At 33.0% G+C, this 18,668-nt stretch overlaps 1 long non-coding RNA gene across 2 annotated transcripts in view; it reads right to left on the reverse strand.

The window, feature by feature from the left end:
- Positions 1–18,668, reverse strand: part of LOC311585048 — a 48,278-nt gene that overhangs the window by 16,584 nt on the left and 13,026 nt on the right. The gene's annotated exons all lie outside the window — the stretch shown is intronic.

The following is an 18,668-nucleotide window of genomic DNA, read 5'->3' on the forward strand; positions in this document are numbered from 1 at the left end:
GCAGTTATGTAATTCCCACCATCTACTGGGGTGAGCAAACAATAAAGAATCTATCGGCTGACACCACACTTTTTTTTCCAAATCTCTCTTATTTTGTAATTTCTGAATACTCTTGAACTACAAGGTTATGTTTCCCAGGGTCCAGGGGAAATTTTTCAAAGGCTTGACTTTTCCTCCCCGTTTCTTTCTTTTTTTTTTTTTTTTTTTTTTTTTCTTTTCTTTTCTTTTTTTTTTTTTTTTGTGGAGAATCTGGTTTTTAGGACCACAAAATATTATCATTTTTTTATTTCAGCTTTTCTGCCCAGGAACAAAGACTATGGCACCAAAATGAGGGTGAATCGGTGGCACAGTGTGTCTAGGACGATGGTAAACAATGTTTATAAGGGACAGAGAAAACTAGAGAAGAATGCTTTTTTTCCATCCAATTCTATTTTATAGTATAACTCCTTTCTTCAGAATACTTTAAGTAAGAAATCTAAGAAATTAGAAATTACTTAGTTAAATGCACCATATATCTGATCTAAACATAGTGGTTAATTTATTATTATATATCCAGTAAAATAATAACTAATGGGAGAGTAAACATTATTTATCAAAATCTAGTCACAGATGTGATGTTCAGTTTCATGATGATAGTATGAGACATTTAAAAATCTACTGAACAGAGCGCCACAAAGACACGTAAGACAGTGTCCCTGACCTCTATGGGCACATGTATACATGTACAGCTAAACAAGTATACAACAGAAGTCTAACAATGAAATTGAATATTCTTAATTTTAGTTAAAAGTGTAAAGACAAACTTCTATATTCCATTTCCTAGTTAAGGTAAAAATGGGCAAAAGGACGGTTGTTTGAGAGTTATGATAGTTAATGGAAATAATGTGATGTGTCTAATAATAATGTGAAAATATCTTATTATTAAGACATCCTATTAGTGTAGATAAGAAAGAGAGAATATCTAAGCTAGTAGAAAAAGAAAGAAAATATATCTATATTTATGATAAGAAAAACTATACAAATTATTTAGCACCTAAATGATTAGGTTACTATGACATAAAAAGAAAACACACTTAACAGACTGTGTTTTAAAGAATTAAAAGTTTCTCGGTAAATTAGCAAATAAAACTACAACATCAAATAAAAGTGCTAGCATAGTAATATCGGAGAAGTTTTTAATTCTATCATACTAGAAATAAGTCATGTAGGAAATTGCTGTAGTAAGGGACAATTTTATCGGCACTTGCAAACTGCACAACACTTTGAACAATATGTCAATACATGCAGACCCTGACATCCCAATGCGTCTGTAGGCATCATTCTTAGTATTACTGTGAAACAAGTTATTATGGAAGATTTATGTAGCTAATGAATAAAATTGCAAGGAGCAAATTAGGGTGTAGCTTAAAACATGCCAAGCTTAGCAAAATAATTTCTGATCATATAACCAAGCTACTCTTCTTTCCTGTGTCCATAATCTCTATGTTTAATTCAATCTCTCATTATATGGCACCTGGGAGGGAAGGATTAAGCTAATTATTTTAATCCTTATTTCAATATTTACCAAGCTAAACTATAATAATATGGCAAGTTTCTGTGCATCAATTATACATACAATGTTTACTTTCTGGAGACAGTTTTGTTGTTGTTAAACTGTGGTTTGTGTCTAAGAATTCATTCAAAGAATTGTCCAGAAATCTTAATTTAAAGAACTTTTTTTTTTAACACCAGTCACTGGGAAAATACATGAATGGAACTCAGTAAAGAGGAAAACATTTATATAAATTTACTTTTCATTTTAAAACACAAACCTTAAAAATGTTTTCACTTTTTCAAGTTCTTTTTTTCTATTTTTTCATTGAAAATAGACATCTTCACACTACATATTCCGATTGTGGTTTCTCTTCTCCCAACTTCTGAAAATCTTCCCCATTTCCCCACCTATCCAAACCCACTCTACTTAGAAAAGAAACTTGCATTTACATATTAGTAATAAAATAAAACAAACAGCTGGAAGCAGACATAACAAAAGAAAAAGAGCCAGAGAAAAAAGCATAAGAAATACATACAGATAAAATGTCTGCTTTTAAATTTAAATTTAAATTTGATATTAGCCTAACATCTTCAGAGGTTGGAAAACTTGGTTTACAAAGTTACGAGCTTTCATGTTGATGATCAGTTAATTTTATTTGGAGGAACATATATTTTTATATTTCCATATCTCTTTAGATATATGTATATAGATTATTCCTCAGTAATGAAGATAATTAATACCTTTTATAAGATGGGTTAAGTTGAATAACATTGAATAAGCTAATAATTTTATTCTTCAATTTCATTATAAATATTGACATAATGCTGTTTTGCATATGACAATTAAAAGGTAATGTTTCCAAAATAATTTGACATAGTAATTTTTTATAGTCTTCTGCTCCTGCCTCCCAGAACTATCTAGTAATATAATCTCTTTTCCATTTATGAGTTCATTTCCTCACAGCAGACTGTTTACATATGAAGAATGTAACTTCAATGTAATGTCCTCTGAGATTTATTTTTTAGGAATAATATTAGTTATAATGAGAAAAACAACCTGTAAATGATATTTAATCTATCAATCTACCCTTTTCCTTTTCTGTAACCACAGTGCTGTTTATAAAAGAACAATTTCAGAGATCATTCTGGACATAAGTTTTGATATTGGAAAAACAACAGGAAAGTGCCCTCTGTCCATTCCCTTTGGCTGGAGTCCTGCGTGAAAATGAAAAGAGTAAAGAATTTTGAGGCATCCTCATTGTAACTGTAAACTACAAATGACATGATCATATGGGTAACTCTGCTTTCTTGAAATGACCTGATGGATCCGGTGTAAGAAAGGCATTTCAAAGCTCACCACGGAATCAATACTGACTTACTTCTGAAAGTTTTCAAAGTCGAGGTACACTTATTCCAAGATGTCTGATTGTTTTGCCCATGCCACTGTTTTCAGAAGTTTGATAGTTAGCCACATGATCTGTCATTGTTTCTGACTACTATCTGCCTTTATCTTATGAAAATTCATAGAATATTTATCTGTAAAACCAAATTAACTTTCAGAGATATATGAAACTATATATTTTATCCATTCACTTCAATAACTTCTATATCAGTTTAGAGTAAGTGGAATATTTTAAATCTATTTTTCTTGGAGTAGAAACTGTAATTGCTTTTCTTTTGCACAGACTTATGCAGTGCGTTGAAATTTTAGAATTTAATGAAAATTAGATATTCTTCCTGAAAAATAAATGGTTGGCCAATGACCTAAGCAGTAGACTGAGAGAGGAAAAGAAAGAGTTCAAATCACACACTGGGAATTACTGACTCTTCACCCTACTTTGAAATTTATTGGGTCAGAAATACATATTGAATCATAAAATTAAGAATGTTAATGCATTCCGTTTGACGTAAGGTTGATGCCAATAAAGCTAGTTATATGGAACAAAATGTCTTAACCTAAAAAATAAAGATATTTCACTGCCATTTATTTCACGATGTTTTTATACCATATATCACATTGTTCTTGCTATTAAAAATAAGGAAGAGTAGTATGATTTTTATTTAAACGCTCATTTCTTGTGGGAAATGCAGAAATTAAGAATCCACAATTTGAAGCCAAGCATAGTGGCATATGCCTTCCATCCTTGCAGAGTGGAGGGAGAGGCAGGCGCAGTTTGGTGAGCCTGGCCTACCAAGCAGTTTCCTGGAAGCCAGGGTTACATAGAAAGACCTGCCTCAGAAACAAACAGACAAACAAACAAACAAGTCCATATTTTAAAATGTACATTATTATTATCCGTGGTCACTTACTTTGAAATAGAGAATCACTTTTTAATTTTACACTTATATATATATATGAGCAATTTTAAAAATCTCCTAATTATCTGAGTAGAAAACTGTAAAGTTTAATTGTACTTTAGAAAATACTTCAATATAGTTAAATGTTATATGCTCAATAATTGGTTATATGCAAAGAAAACTATAGATACAGGTTGAAAATCACTTTAATAAGCATAGCACAGAACTAGCACACCCTAACCATGATTGTTTTCCCCAAAACACTATGTGTGCCTTGATCTTCTGGAAAAAGTTTTCAGACAGTGTTTTTCATGTCATTTAATGCCAGCAATCTTTCTTTCTTCTTTGAGGCCTAATAGTCTTCAAATCTTCTAAGACACTGTAATCTGTCCTCAAAGCTCTTCCTTCTTTACAAGCCATGCTCCATCTTTCCGACTGAGTGAAGGACCACTTAAGGCAGGGAATCAATCTTGCTTTATACTAAACTTAGGGCTCAGGTGTCAAAACTCATGTTGCCATCCTTAAGGTGTCATATAATTTGTCACTGGTTGGTTACTTTATACCCCATTGTGCTAGATTCAGGACAGGCAATGTACGATGAGTTCTTTCCTGGCTTCTGAGTCTATAATTATGGTGATTTACTGCCAGCACGGAGAGAAATTTACAGTTATCCTTTTCAAGGTTCCACAACATGACTCAGGATGTTAAAATGGCTTGTTAGCAAAGTGAGTGGTCACCTGCTAGCTTCCATTAATTCACCAACGATACCTAAGCTCCTGAGCTTAAATTCTATATTGTGAATATCAGAAGCTAAATATGAGTTTTATAGGAAGAAATAAATTAGTTATACTCATGAGTTTTGGTTCAGAATTTCATCTCAGGTTAAGAGAGCAGTTGAGGGAGTCAGTTTGTTCTTTTCATCTTAAAGTATGATAACGATACACTCAGGTCTCCCTAGAGGAAGTCAGCACCCTTACTTCTAAAACAATCTTGCTGGCTCTGATTTTAAATTACATTGGAGAAGAAAAACCATGGGTGGAGGCATCTCCGTGGCAAGCTGGAGACACAGGACAAGCTTCTGAGTGAATATAGGGGTGACTCTAGCTGAGATTTGTAGTAGTAAGGCTCATGAAGACTGAAGAGGATAACCTGTAACTAGACAAGACTTCTGGTGGAGGGAAAGAAACACTAAGTCACACATAAAAACTTCGACCAAAACTCTACCCTACCTACAATATGCGCATGGATAAAAATAGAACAAACAGAGCAGAGATCGAGGAAATGTCCAACCAATGCCTGGACCAACCTGAGACCCACCACGCAGGAGAGAGCCAAGCCCTGGCAGGAATAACGATACTCTGCTATACTCGTAGACCGGAGCCTGGCGTCATCATCTTCTGAGAAGCTACATTCAGCAGCAGATCCAAACAGATGGTGAGACTCACAGTCAATCATTAGGCGAAGCTAGGGAATATTGTGGGAAATTGGGGGTTTAGACAGAAAGACCTAGAGGTGACAGGAGCACCCCAAGAAGACCAACCGACCCAACTAACCTGGGCCTAGAGGGCTCCGCGGAGACTGAAGCACCAAGCGAGGCTAATGAATAGACTGGACCGAGGCCCCTTACATAAGATGTAGCAGACAGGCAGCTCAGGCTTCATGTGGGTCCCCTAGAGAGGGGAACAGGGTCTCGGTTGGACTTGGCTGCCTGATTTTTTTTTTTTACCACTCCCCACTGTCTTGGGTTCCTCTCCAGGCCACAGGATGCAACATGTTCTGTCTGAGGAGACTTAGTGAGTTTGAGTGAGTGATAGGAGGGTCCCCTTTTCTGAAGAAGAGGGGAGGGAGGTAGCGGGTCAAGGGAAGACGGGTGGGACGGGAGGAGAGGAGGAGGCCTACGATCAGGATATAAAGTGAATAAATAAATGAATTAATAAAAAAATTAAATGGAAATCATAAAATAAAATTAGTTGTGGTCTATCCTTTGGGATGCAAAGGATTCTTTCTTAATTTTTCATTTTTATGCGTTTTAAGTGGGCCACTCATAGTACTACACTGATATCTATTCTTTTTGCAATCATGTTGACATTCTTAAAAGTACACTTTCTCCAAGTTAATTTGAAATATCAAATACAAATACTGGCTGTGTCTGAACACAACGTCATTATCAAAATCCTTACTCTGCATTTGTGTTTACACTTCCTTAAAGTAATGCTAATGTACTAAGAAGGAGTTTCTAGTTTCCTTTATCTCACATTCACAAAAATTGAGATACATGTTCTGGGTAGGGGTTTAAAGTTTTACCACCTGTATTGTGCTTGGCTGGTGCCTTAGTTTGAGCGGGACCCCTGGGCCCAAATCTGCCTATCATAATGTTCTAGTTGTAGGCTTCTAGGACCCTCTGGGTCCTTCTACTTTGCCATTCTCCCATGCTTCTCTCATCTAAATGTTCTGATGGGTAAAAATTGTATATACCAGGATTATTGTTAATATGTCAAATTATATTAAGCTCTTTGAACAGCCTTGAGTTTCTCTTCCAGTGGTAAATACAGAATGTTGTATAATAAGATACAACATGAAACACTAAGACTGAAAGCTATAATTAAAGTGACTTCATAGAATCATGCTAACTAGGTTTTCAAACTTTATCCAAGCACTTTCACATGCCATCCTAACAGCTCAAACTAAACTTAAGCAATTGGTAATTTTTAAATGATTTATTTGTTTACTTATTTATTTATGTGCATCAGTGTTTAGTCTGATTGTATGTCTGTGTGAGGGTGTCAGATCCCCTGAAACCGGAATTATAATTTTGAGCTGCCATGTGGGTGTTGGGAATTGAACCCAAGTCCTCTGGGAATGAAGTCAGTTCTTTTTACAAACGAGCCATCTCTCCAGCCCTTAAATTAATAATTTCATCAGCTCTAATTTTATTTAATACAATATTTTGATAAGTACTTGTAATAGTCATGAAATTAACTATCACCCAGTGAACTTCCTGGAATACAGCCAGTGACTTAAAGTGCATTTTGACATCTGGTGTATACATCAAGCAAATTAACCAGAAGAATTATCTCATACAGTAATATTTCTGGATTTTCTTTTGAGAATATATTTCACAAACTAATGAAAGATATTTAAATCATAAGTCAAATGTCCTTAAGAAAATTAATATGCATTTAAATCTAATTTGATTTAACAAAATGTCTAATGTTTTGAGACCACAGGTGTGTGTGTGTGTGTGTGTGTGTGTGTGTGTGTGTGTGTGTGCATTTTTTTGCAGTTTGGTGGTTTATGGTTTTAAAAATGTTGACAACTGCTTTAATTTTAAATAAATTTACATATTTACTAAAATATTTAAATATCTTAAAAATATAATTCCCAAATAGAAGAACAGGACTTTACATTTGCTGTAACAATGATTTATCTTGAGATTCTTAAGAGTGTTCTTTTGTATTATGAAAGTTTCATGTGAAAATGTTATAAACAGAGAATGGAAATATAACCATATTAAGAAGGTGATTATTGTAAGAGTATTTTTTAAAATTTGTTTCCAATTATATGTAACAAATAATTTCTAGAAATAATGCCTATGAAGAGCTATGGAGCACAAGTTATTGCATGTAAATGGATACATTTCAGCATAGTCACATTTTTGTCAGGTACAACTGGCTTCAAAATAACTTAGCAGTGTGCATAATAACGTTCTCAGTGCACAAAGAGAAGGTGTGTGTGCTCAGGGCCTGGCAATCACAATCAAGGACAACGGGCTGAAAGGGGAGAAACAGAGCAGTATAAATTAAGTTGCCAATCTGATGCCCAAAATCATCTTTATGATTTAATGCCTCGTAAAAATAACTACTTTTATTCTACAGAAATAAAACTCACTTTTCACTCTTAATAATATACAACAATATTCTCCAAAGGTGTGGAAAAGCAAAATCTTTAAAGGAATTAATCTAAAAGGCTGTAGAATATGTACACAATATAACAAAGGTAACTTTCTTCTGCTCTTAAATTAGCCTGAATTTTTTTCAGAAAATGTTGATTTCTTTTTTTACTTTAAAACTTATCAAGTAAAGTTTTAAATTATGTCTTAATGTCTGTGTAAATTTGAGAAGCACACATTTAGATATGGCTGTGGTTATTTATAATAGGTTATAGCTCTTCTAAATATAATTGGACTCAGATTGACTAGAAAATTGAAATGGCTGAGTACAGTGGGTTAGAAATTTCATGTAAAAATTAATGAAGCTTCTTTGTCTTAAACACTCTTCTATTCTAACACAGCTAGTTTGTCTTTATTGACAAAGAAATCAAGTTACCTAAATCACTGTTTCTTCCCTCTTACTCGTTATTAATAGCAACCACTTTTATAAGTATATAATATATGCACATATATGGTATATGATACCTGTACATGATAATAAGTGTCCATGATAATAAGTGTCATATGAATTTAAAAGGAATCAAGCCAGTTTATGAAAAAGTTATGACTTCTGTCTCAACATGAAGTACACAAACATTCCAGAATCTAAACTTGTAACTTGCCCAGTAAAACCAAACTTACAAAGGACAAAAGAGCCTACTAAGGTATTTATTCAAAGACTGAGAGTTATAGAGAGCACATATATAATATATTTACTATATTCTGTGCATGTTTATAAATAAATACTAAGTAATTTATATAGTTTAATAAATCACAATCAATATAACAGTTAACAGCTATGACATTTATTATTATATTGAATTGTCATCCAGTTATATGCATTACTTATAGAGCATTACTATCTTTTCATTATAAGACATTTTTAAGATGTAAATATTTCTCTCAAGAAAGATAAAAAGGCAACCTTCCTCATGACCTTGGGAGTAATGATTATTGGATTACTCTCCATGCACTTATGTGTGCACACTCAGACATATACACCATTAAAGAAAAATAAGTTTCTTGGACAATATTTGTATCATATCATAGTTAAATGATGACCTCTAGTTTTTTATAATGCAATGTTGAATATGATTATTTTGTATACAAAATTAATCAAATAACCTAATATTTGTTGTCTTATAGTAACTAATTTTATAGTATTACCATTATATATTCTGCACATATATATGATACACACACACACACATATATATATATATATATATATATATATATATGAATAAAACTATACTATAACTTCATGATAAAATCAAATAAACTGATGAGAAGGTGCATCCAAATGTCCTTTGATTGTCCCCAAGTTTAATGTGCAAATCAACATATATACATGAGTGTCCATAGTATTACAAATCTTCTATAAACTCTTTGAACTCTGTTTCTTTCTTTGTCTGTCATCTGTACTTATCTCCTTATCATTTTTACCTGTCAAATCTTCTTGCTCTTTCTGAGACAATGGGAGCTCTTGTGGACTTCCTTATACTTGCTCCTTTTTTCAAAAATTCAGTTACTGGCCCAGTCATATGGCTCACTGGGGGAAGACACTTGCTGCGCAAGATGAGTGACCTGAGTCCACATAGACTCATGGGACCGAAGTAACAGTAGACAGAGAGATGTACACCAAGAAACACTTCAATTGCCGGTGCCTGGATCTGAGCGCAAAATCACAAAACAAACAACTAAGAAAAAAATCCCGCCCCCAAGAAATCATACACCCTATTGTGTTATGCACGGGAAATGCAAACTTGTTGAAGCAAAAGAAAAAAACTTCAGAATGCCAATTATTGCTGTCTTCCAGAATATATATGCAACTAGGATTATGTTACCACATTTAATATGCAATGATCATCACCTTCTTTAGTAGCAATTAATTAAAACATTAAAATTTATATAACTCTTATAAGGCATTAATGAAGGTCATTATTTAATTTTAGAACAACTAAAATTATATGTAAAATCTTCAGTTTGAAGCCAGCAGTTAGAAGAAACAGTCTTGGAGAAATGTCCCCTGTCTCTGACTACAGTTTGAGGTGATAGTTTAGTGGCCTGGCACGTTGTTTATTTCATTTAAGTGAAGACACTTCATAGATGATAGCTCTGTAGTCCTTGTCACTGTCAACACAGGAAGGTAGCAGGCAAGTACAGTAGCCTTCTGATTCTCTGGTCTTGATGCAATTGATATTGTCACAGTAAAAGAGGTTGAACTACAGGGTGATTGTTCTCTGAGGTTATAAAAATCAAACTTCCTATTTGTGAAAGTATTAGTTTTATTTTCATGAACAAAGATGGAACCCAATGGACCTCTCCATGTCTTAGGATAAACACAAACATCAATTTTTGTTAATGTCAACATGTCATTGAGAAATTACAAGTTATTTTAATGAATTATTTTAAGGTAGGGGATTTACAATCACGGATTTAGTTATTAAACAGCTAATTTAATAGAGAAATAAATCAATAAACCCTAAATTATTGCAGAAAGCTGACTACAGGGATGGACCTATCACTACTAGGGATATTAGGCTGCCTCATTAAAATGCATAGGTTTTTCCACAGTACAGGGGCATCTGAACACTAAGTCTGTAAGGAGCAGATGGTCATGGGCTTTTGTGCCTGAGTTTCTGTGAGAGGACAAATTTCATGGGGCTGAGGTCCATACCTTTGTAGATAAGTTGCAGTTGCACAAAGTCATTAACAAAGCTGCTTGGACAGACAACGGGCATAAGAGGCCATGCTACCGGGATGAAACTGTTTGTGAAATGAATGAGGAAAAGGATGTCAGGAATCATAGACAAAGACACATGGCACAGAACATGAAAGGTAAAAATGCATGTGACACACCGCATCCATCCCGGCACTCAGGAACCTACTAAAGGATTGCAAGATCCATGCAAGTCTGACAAAATAGTCACACACTGCCTTAACTTTCTCCCATAACTATCAACATCAAGAGAAATAATGGAATTGGTAATGCCAAACAATACATTTGATACCTCCAGAAGAGAAAATGACTATCTGCTATTTCTTTCTTGTTATTAAGAACTTAAGTGATTTGAGAGTTTTGTCCTCCAACTGACTTTCTCCACTACTATTTTTAAATCCTTCTTAAAATGTGCTCCATTTTATTCTCTTAGTTATGTCCTATTCAGAAACCTCTGAAATAAAAGGCCCCAGAAACAAACATATACAGTTAATAAATTTAGATAAATAACAGCTTTTATTAATTACCACATTAGGGTATATCAGTTAGGGATTACTCAGAAAATAAAAACTGTTGAATTAATTGGGAGTGAAATTTTATAAAGGATAAATTGTGAACCAACAAAAGGGAATTATCTATAAAGTATTGTAAAGAAAAATTCCAATAGAATAGGAGAAACATTTAAAAATGTAAATCTTACTTTCAAGGTAAGCAGTAAAAACAAAATAGACAGAAAGTCCCTAGGGGTAGTCTGCCTACTCCCCACCAGACAGGTGCATATCCAAATCTTTTCGATAGAATTTAATGAAAAAATTCAACATTTTCCCAAGTAGTACATATATCTAATCCCAGCACTTGGGAGGTTAGTGTTAAGGTTTTTTTTTTTTTTTTTTTTTTTTATTAATTTATTCTTGTTACATCTCAATGGTTATCCCATCCCTTGTATCCTCCCATTCTTCCCTCCCTCCCATTTTCCCCTTATTCCCCTCCCCTATGACTGTTCCTGAGGGGGATTACCTCCCCCTGTATATGCTCATAGTAGTGTTAAGGTTTTAAAAATCAAATACAGAATCTACTAACCAGTAAGATTCAACTGTGAGACAAAGAGGAGGTGGAGGGATGCCAGCTTTTTTTCATTTGCTGCAACATCGATGGACGTCATAAGGAATATAAAAAAACTTGAACAATAAAACACATGCATACCCCTTGCTCACACTTAGTGTAGAATCTAAACCTTGTGCAAGCAGTAAATAGAACGGTGTTGTGGTAGTTTAGAAGCCATGCCTCCCATGGTCTGAGTATTGAATTCTCAGTCCTCAGTTGATGGGATTGTTTAGAACGCTCAAGAGCTAAGACCTCATGGGAATGGAGGAGTTACTATAGGTAACTCTGAATGTTTCACAACCCTCCACTTCTCAATTTTACTCCCTCTGCTTCCTCTTTCCAGATGGAGATGTGAGTACTCAAACCATATTCCAAAATAAACCCTCCTGCTATTACTTGCCTTGGCCATGTGCTTTACAGTAAAGAATCTAATATAAATGGTTATAGGCCCGAGTCAAGAAAAGTAATGTTCAAAGTGCATAAGACCTGAGTCACTCAGGAGAAAAATGTTATGTTCTGTTACAGTTTAAATTCTATTGCATATGGTGTCAAGTAAAGTTAAATAAAATATATTGTACATTTCAAGCTTTATTAGTACATATTAAATGTTCTAACCACAGACCTCATTAAGCATAAAGGTGAAGAATATGACAACTAGCTTTATTTCTTCTTCCAGATTGCATTAATATATTACAATATCACCTACACCATAAATATAAGACAATATAAAGTAGCAATAAATGGAACAGTAATAGTAATGAATGGATAAACTTACAGAAAATTAAAAACTTGCTAGCAATAAAAAATTGTACAAAACATCAGCCAGGTAAATATAATCATTGTCCTTCTAAATCTACAGCCTGTGTGTCACAACATTTTTCTTTCATAATGACCTGATCCATTTAGCAGCGGTTATAGACGGCATGAAAATATACAAGATGAATTTGGTTAGAACTCCCATCTAATTTATATGTATAGGGAATGAACTTTTATATAACATCTAAGTTTATTAAATGCCAATTTCATATTCAAAAATACATCTGATAATACATTATTTGCACATCAGTGATAATATTACATTGTCACTTTAATAATGCTATTTAATTACCTCTTTAGTTTACTGAGTTTTCTTTCTATTTCTAAGATAAATTAATCATTCATACTTTTCCATGGATATGCATTAAAACACAAGAAGATAATTTTTATTATTCTATCTTCCAGAATGACATATAATCAGTTTAAGTCCAATGATCTTGACTTAATCTGGAAGGGTCACATCAAGTGCATTATAACCCTGAGCAGTCAAAAGTTAACAGCCTCATAAACATGTCACAATGACAAAAGAGTGATGAAGTCATAAATTTCAAATGAATGGTCACCATTTTTAAGTTTCCTCCTTGTAATGGTAAAATTACTTTTTTATTATTACCATAATCCTAGATAACATTAATAAATATGCCAACTTGCATTATAAGGTATGTAGTGATATATTTTAAGAAATATATCTAAAATGAAGGGTAATATAGATGTAATTATAGGATATAGTATAAAATATACTCAAAACTTTATATATATGGGGACATTGTCTCAAAGACTAGCACATACACACACAAACACACACACATATTTGTGTGTATACATACATATATGTAAATTTTGACTAATATTTAGTATGTTGAAGCCCTTAATTCAGAAATAATACAACTTTTAGGGGAAAAGTCTGTGTTTTTTATGGATTCATAATGTCATTATGTCATTTTTATTAATACAGGTAAAGATGTATAATATGATTGAAATGTAGCTACAATCATTAGAAAGGCAGACTTCAACTTCAAAGCTACTTTGGCTTTGCTCTATTTCTTATTCATTAAATCAGAACTGGTGATAGGAACAGTTTACCAGTATTTTTACATATTTATTTGACTTTCTTCCTATATTAAAGGTCATTGATTTACAATTGTGTCAACAAAAATTAATTAAAATAAAATAGTTTCAATTTAGAATGATGAATAACTTTTAATCATGACAGTGATAATAATATAGTTATTTTTTCTAGTAACTTAGAAAAGTACTTGGTATATTTTGAAAGAATCTACTATATCATTACCCCAGTTTATTTGACTTGAGACCTAGAAATGCTCTTAATTGATGCAGATACTTATCAGTGGACAGTAAATACCTAAACTCAAATTTCTTCTTACTTATCATACCTATTTTTGAAATTCCAAGTCAGTTCATCAGAAATCATAGGAAGAACAGATTAATTAAGGACTGCTATCATTCGACTTCTCAGTTTTATGACTGACAATGATATAGAAATTAAAGAAGATAGACAGTAAAGCCCAGACCTCATTGACTGAAAGGCATAAAATGTCCTCAGACCTGTGAGTGGATTTCCTTATAACACCACCCTTCCCAAGGAACAAGAGTTCCTGTACAATGATTGCGGTCTGCTCATTGCTCTGCTTCTAAAGACAAACTTTGACTAGTCTGTTTTGAATTTCGTATCAATGAAGATAACGGAGGATATTCTTGAATTTCTTTCATCACACAAGATACGACTAAGCATGACACTAATGAAAGTTCATCTTACAGAAAATGACTCTGCAGCCCTTTACGATGAATGTACATGAGAGCAAATATCTTGTATTTAGATTAAGTTAATTTAGAATAAATTTTGATTAAAACCAGATTGTTACGAATGCAACATTAATATAATAACAATTTATTTAAAAATTAATTCATCTCTGAGATTGGCTGAAACTTGAGTGTCTAATATTAGACAATGATTCTAGTTGACTAAAGAACCCCTCTGAACCACTAGGGACATGAACTGGCATGAATGAAGATTTACAGATGTATTCTTTTCCTGCTCATACAAAGAACAGAAATCTAGCCTTAATTGCTGCATGCATCATGTACACCTTTTACACACTTATAATTTTCAGACTGTATAATGCTTTCAGAACAAAAGAACCAGACACGGATATTGGATCAGACTTGACAGGATGCATTCCTCACACACAGCACACTGGACATTGACACACTGTTTGGAGGACGTGGTTGAAAAGAAAGAAGGGGGAATATAGACATGTACAGGAAAGATAGAAAAAAAAGTAGATTAGTGAATCTACTCCTCGACTTAATGCCTCAGTTGTCACTCACAAGATATTTTAGTTTCACTGATATAAAATTTTGTATATAGATGCAAATTAAGTTCTAGATACAGTGGTATAGAATTCAAATGTAAAATTATCCTCCATATACTTTATACATACATATATATATATTTCTACTGTAATATGAGTTATTTTACCCATATAATACAAGGTTTACTTCCAATGCTTTGAAAGTCTATCAAGCTGTTTAGGAGAAATAAATTATACAAATTAAATGTTAGATTAAATCATGGTCATGTCAATTGCTAGTCTACTTTTATCACAAGAATATGCATCTTAGGTACAGCAGATAGATATGACTCTATAGAAAGACAAGGTCTTCAAAAATCCAAGACACATGCAGAATGTGGCATTTAAAAATGTTTTTATTACTTTAAAGATTCATTGACAATGAGACAGGTTAACTCCTGGCAACTTCCAGCCTATCTCCAAGAAGATGATGAGCATCAAAGAACCTCTATATGGTGATGGCTTCAAATGTGGCAAACTAGCCCTGGGCAAAAGGTCCTCATTTCTACCACAGACAGAATTTTGCCTAAAAAAAAAAAAGGGCAAGCTTGGATGCAGGGAGAGTCTATGGACAAATTCTGCCAAGACAGGATAAGCAAGTTGTCAATAGTTCCTGCCTCACAAGTATGTATGTCATATATATTGGGCCAGAAGGACAAAAAAGATGTTCCAACATTATAGAAAGTGTTCCATGACTATTCAGGAAGAAAATTGTCTATGTCATGTGTTCATTTGGAAAACTACTAACCTGCACTCCCAGCCTACTCAGATAATCAAGTTTACTCTTTCTCAAGTCTCTAAGGGAGTTGAAGACCAGGTAGCTTAATTTTACAATGAAGCTTAATTGTTTAGGGGTTAAGATGTTTTTAGGTGTAGTTAGTTGATCTAAATTGATAATGACAATATGTGATGGAGATTGATTTACATTCAGAAATTTAGATGCACCAAGATAGGAAAGATGTTTTCTTCAAGGATGTCAAATAAAAATAGTCAAGACACTAAGAATGTAACATTTATATAATTCCTATATTGTGTCACAGTTCTTTTTGCCATAGGTAATCTATTGCATATATGTGTAATAATATAAATGCATATGTACAAAAATAAATAATTTAAAATAAAATTAAATTAATTCATATAAAATCTGGAAAAAACCAAGATTGAAAAGTTATTTGAATACAAGTAAACAAAGTAAAATAGGTATAGATTTAATATAGACACATATTAATCAGTAAAAATTATGTTACAATTAAACTAAAATAAAAAATAAATTGTTTGACCAAAAAAACTCAAAGCAATACAGCAGACAATATGCTGCTTGCAATAAGCAGAGCTGAAATCACAACAGAATAATAAATTTCCTATAATAAACAGATAACTTACCAGGAAAACACTAGAAAAGAGATTAAAAAGTAGTTGTGTTGGTTTTAAACACATAGAATTTACGTATCTCATTATAATAGTGACCACAAACTCATTCTGCTTACAAAAAAAAAATGACACAGTGCACTGTCCAAAACAAATTAAATAAGACCTGAAGATTTTCAATACATTACTTAGGTAAACTTAAAGACCAAATAATAAAATGAAGTAACTGAAACTATAAAAGTTGGCAACATAATTGCAAAATTTTCCTAAAACGCTCACATAACCAGTGCTAGGAAAAGCTGGGGTGGGGGAAAAAGGCGTAGTCTCAAAACCCCACAAAACTGTTACAAATACCGGAAGACTCTGAGCTATGAACTGAAGTAATTAGTATAGGATAAATTATGTCCAATTGTACACAAATACATCATAATGACACTTGCTAGTCATAAATATCCTCAGGAAAATATATATGCATGTGTATATTTATACATAGTATGTTCCCTTAAGTAATTTTATGTTCATATATATATATATATGTGTGTGTGTGTGTGTGTGTGTGTGTGTGTGTGTGTGTGTGTGTTTCCCAGTAAATAATTTTGCCATAGTGTGTATAATTAACCGCTACATATATACTACAAAACAAATAGTTCACTTTAATAATAAATGTTCTCAACACATTACTTGGTGATAAGGAGCTAGAAGATGTCCCTGCAGCCAAAACCATTAAAAATATCTGAGGTTAAGGAGAATTATCACCTAATAAAATTCACTTTCCTATTTGAAGCCTAAAATTTTTTTTCAGGTTTTCCACTGAACACCCCAGATGGTTAACAAGTTTATTGAATGTGCCTGCAAGTGCTCGCTTAACTTGTCCTATGTACTTCATGCAACATTAAGTAAGTGCTATCAACTTCAAGACGCAAGGTGAGAACTCCCTGCACACTAGCCTTAGTCATTTTCTTATGTAGATGGACAGACACCCAGGTAGATGCTGCTTCCCCAAAATGTTTGTGTCACAGCTGGAAAAGGTCAAAAGTATGAAACTGGTGTTTTTATTAACATGGACAGCAAAATAAAAATACAATCTATGGTAGGTCAAAAGTGTAAAAGTAATTGGCACACAATATTGGTATTATAACTCAATAAACAGTGGACACTTTTAAGTCCATTCATATTTACAACATATTTGAAGATAGTTCATGACCAGATCTTCTGTGCTAATAAGACACACAAAGAACACAAAGTTCTAGAGTGGCCCACCTTTCTACATCATTAAATAGCTAGGCTTAGATAGACATCAGAAAGGCAGTTAAATGCAGAACACTAGAATCCAATTTTTTAAAACATATTTTCACAGAAGTAAATGACTTGTAGGAATCTTAAAACAAATATAAAAATTTTATTAGGACATAAAAGTTTCTAGTAATTTCTAGAGAGATACCTTCTCTTTCTAAATATCATTAGAATATTTTCTAACTTGATTAAATGAAACTAAAAGCCTACAATGAAATATAAAAACTTGATTTCAAAATCTATATTGATTGTAAATTTCCTTTATTAACCAAGATTTCTACAAATAAGAAAAAAAACAATTCAAAGTGTGCTAGTAGACATAACAGGAAAAATATAGTAATTGATAAAATAGTATTAACTATTTTATTAATATAATGGTTTGAATGAATAGTATTATGAAATAATTGGTATACAATATTGGTATTATAAATCAACACATAGTGATGTTACTGTATTAAAGAGCAATAGGTTTACAAATCAACAAGTTATGCATATGCAGATTAGATAATAATATTAAGGATTTAAATATGTGAAGGAGTTGAGTTTTTACATAACTAGTTTAGAGTTATAAATTCTGTTTTGGGTGAAAATAAATGTTATAAAATATAACTTAAACTGTACTATTTATTGTGCTTGTATTATTCTCAGAGAGGTATGTTGTGGTCACCGGCATCTATAGAAAGAGTTCTTGCACCATAGAGATGGCTTCCAAAGATCATATGTGCACATGGATGCTGCAGAGTGGTAGAGGTAGAGGAAGACCTGACTCTACAAGACGTCATTGTTACTTTGTGGTTTACAGAAAGCTTCATCAGAAAATTAGATGCAGGCAGAGTTGATGGCCACACTCTGCCAAGACAGGTTAAGCAAGCCCTCAATAGCTCCTGCCCTGTGAAAAAGTCTTGCAGAGACATTAGGCCAGAAAGCGGAAGATGAGGCTCCAACATTATAGAGAGTGTTGGGTGACTGTTCAGGCAGTAATTCATCTAAGTCAATTTGTACAGTTTGGAAGCTGCTAACCCACATTGCTGGTTCACTCAGGAATTTAAGTTTTATTCCTTCTCAAGTCTCTAATGGGCATTGAAGGCCAGATAGCATAGTTTTACAGTTAAGTTTAGTTGGTTAGGGGATGAGATAATTTTAGATCAAGATAAAGAAGTTAAGTTATTAGAGCTGAGATAGGATAGATATTTAATTTCATTCAGAAATTTAGACACAACAGGACAGAAAAGAG

This window comes from Acomys minous (genome assembly GCF_964271855.1).
Source record: "Acomys minous genome assembly, chromosome: 15".
In the NCBI taxonomy this organism is placed as follows: domain Eukaryota; kingdom Metazoa; phylum Chordata; class Mammalia; order Rodentia; family Muridae; genus Acomys; species Acomys minous.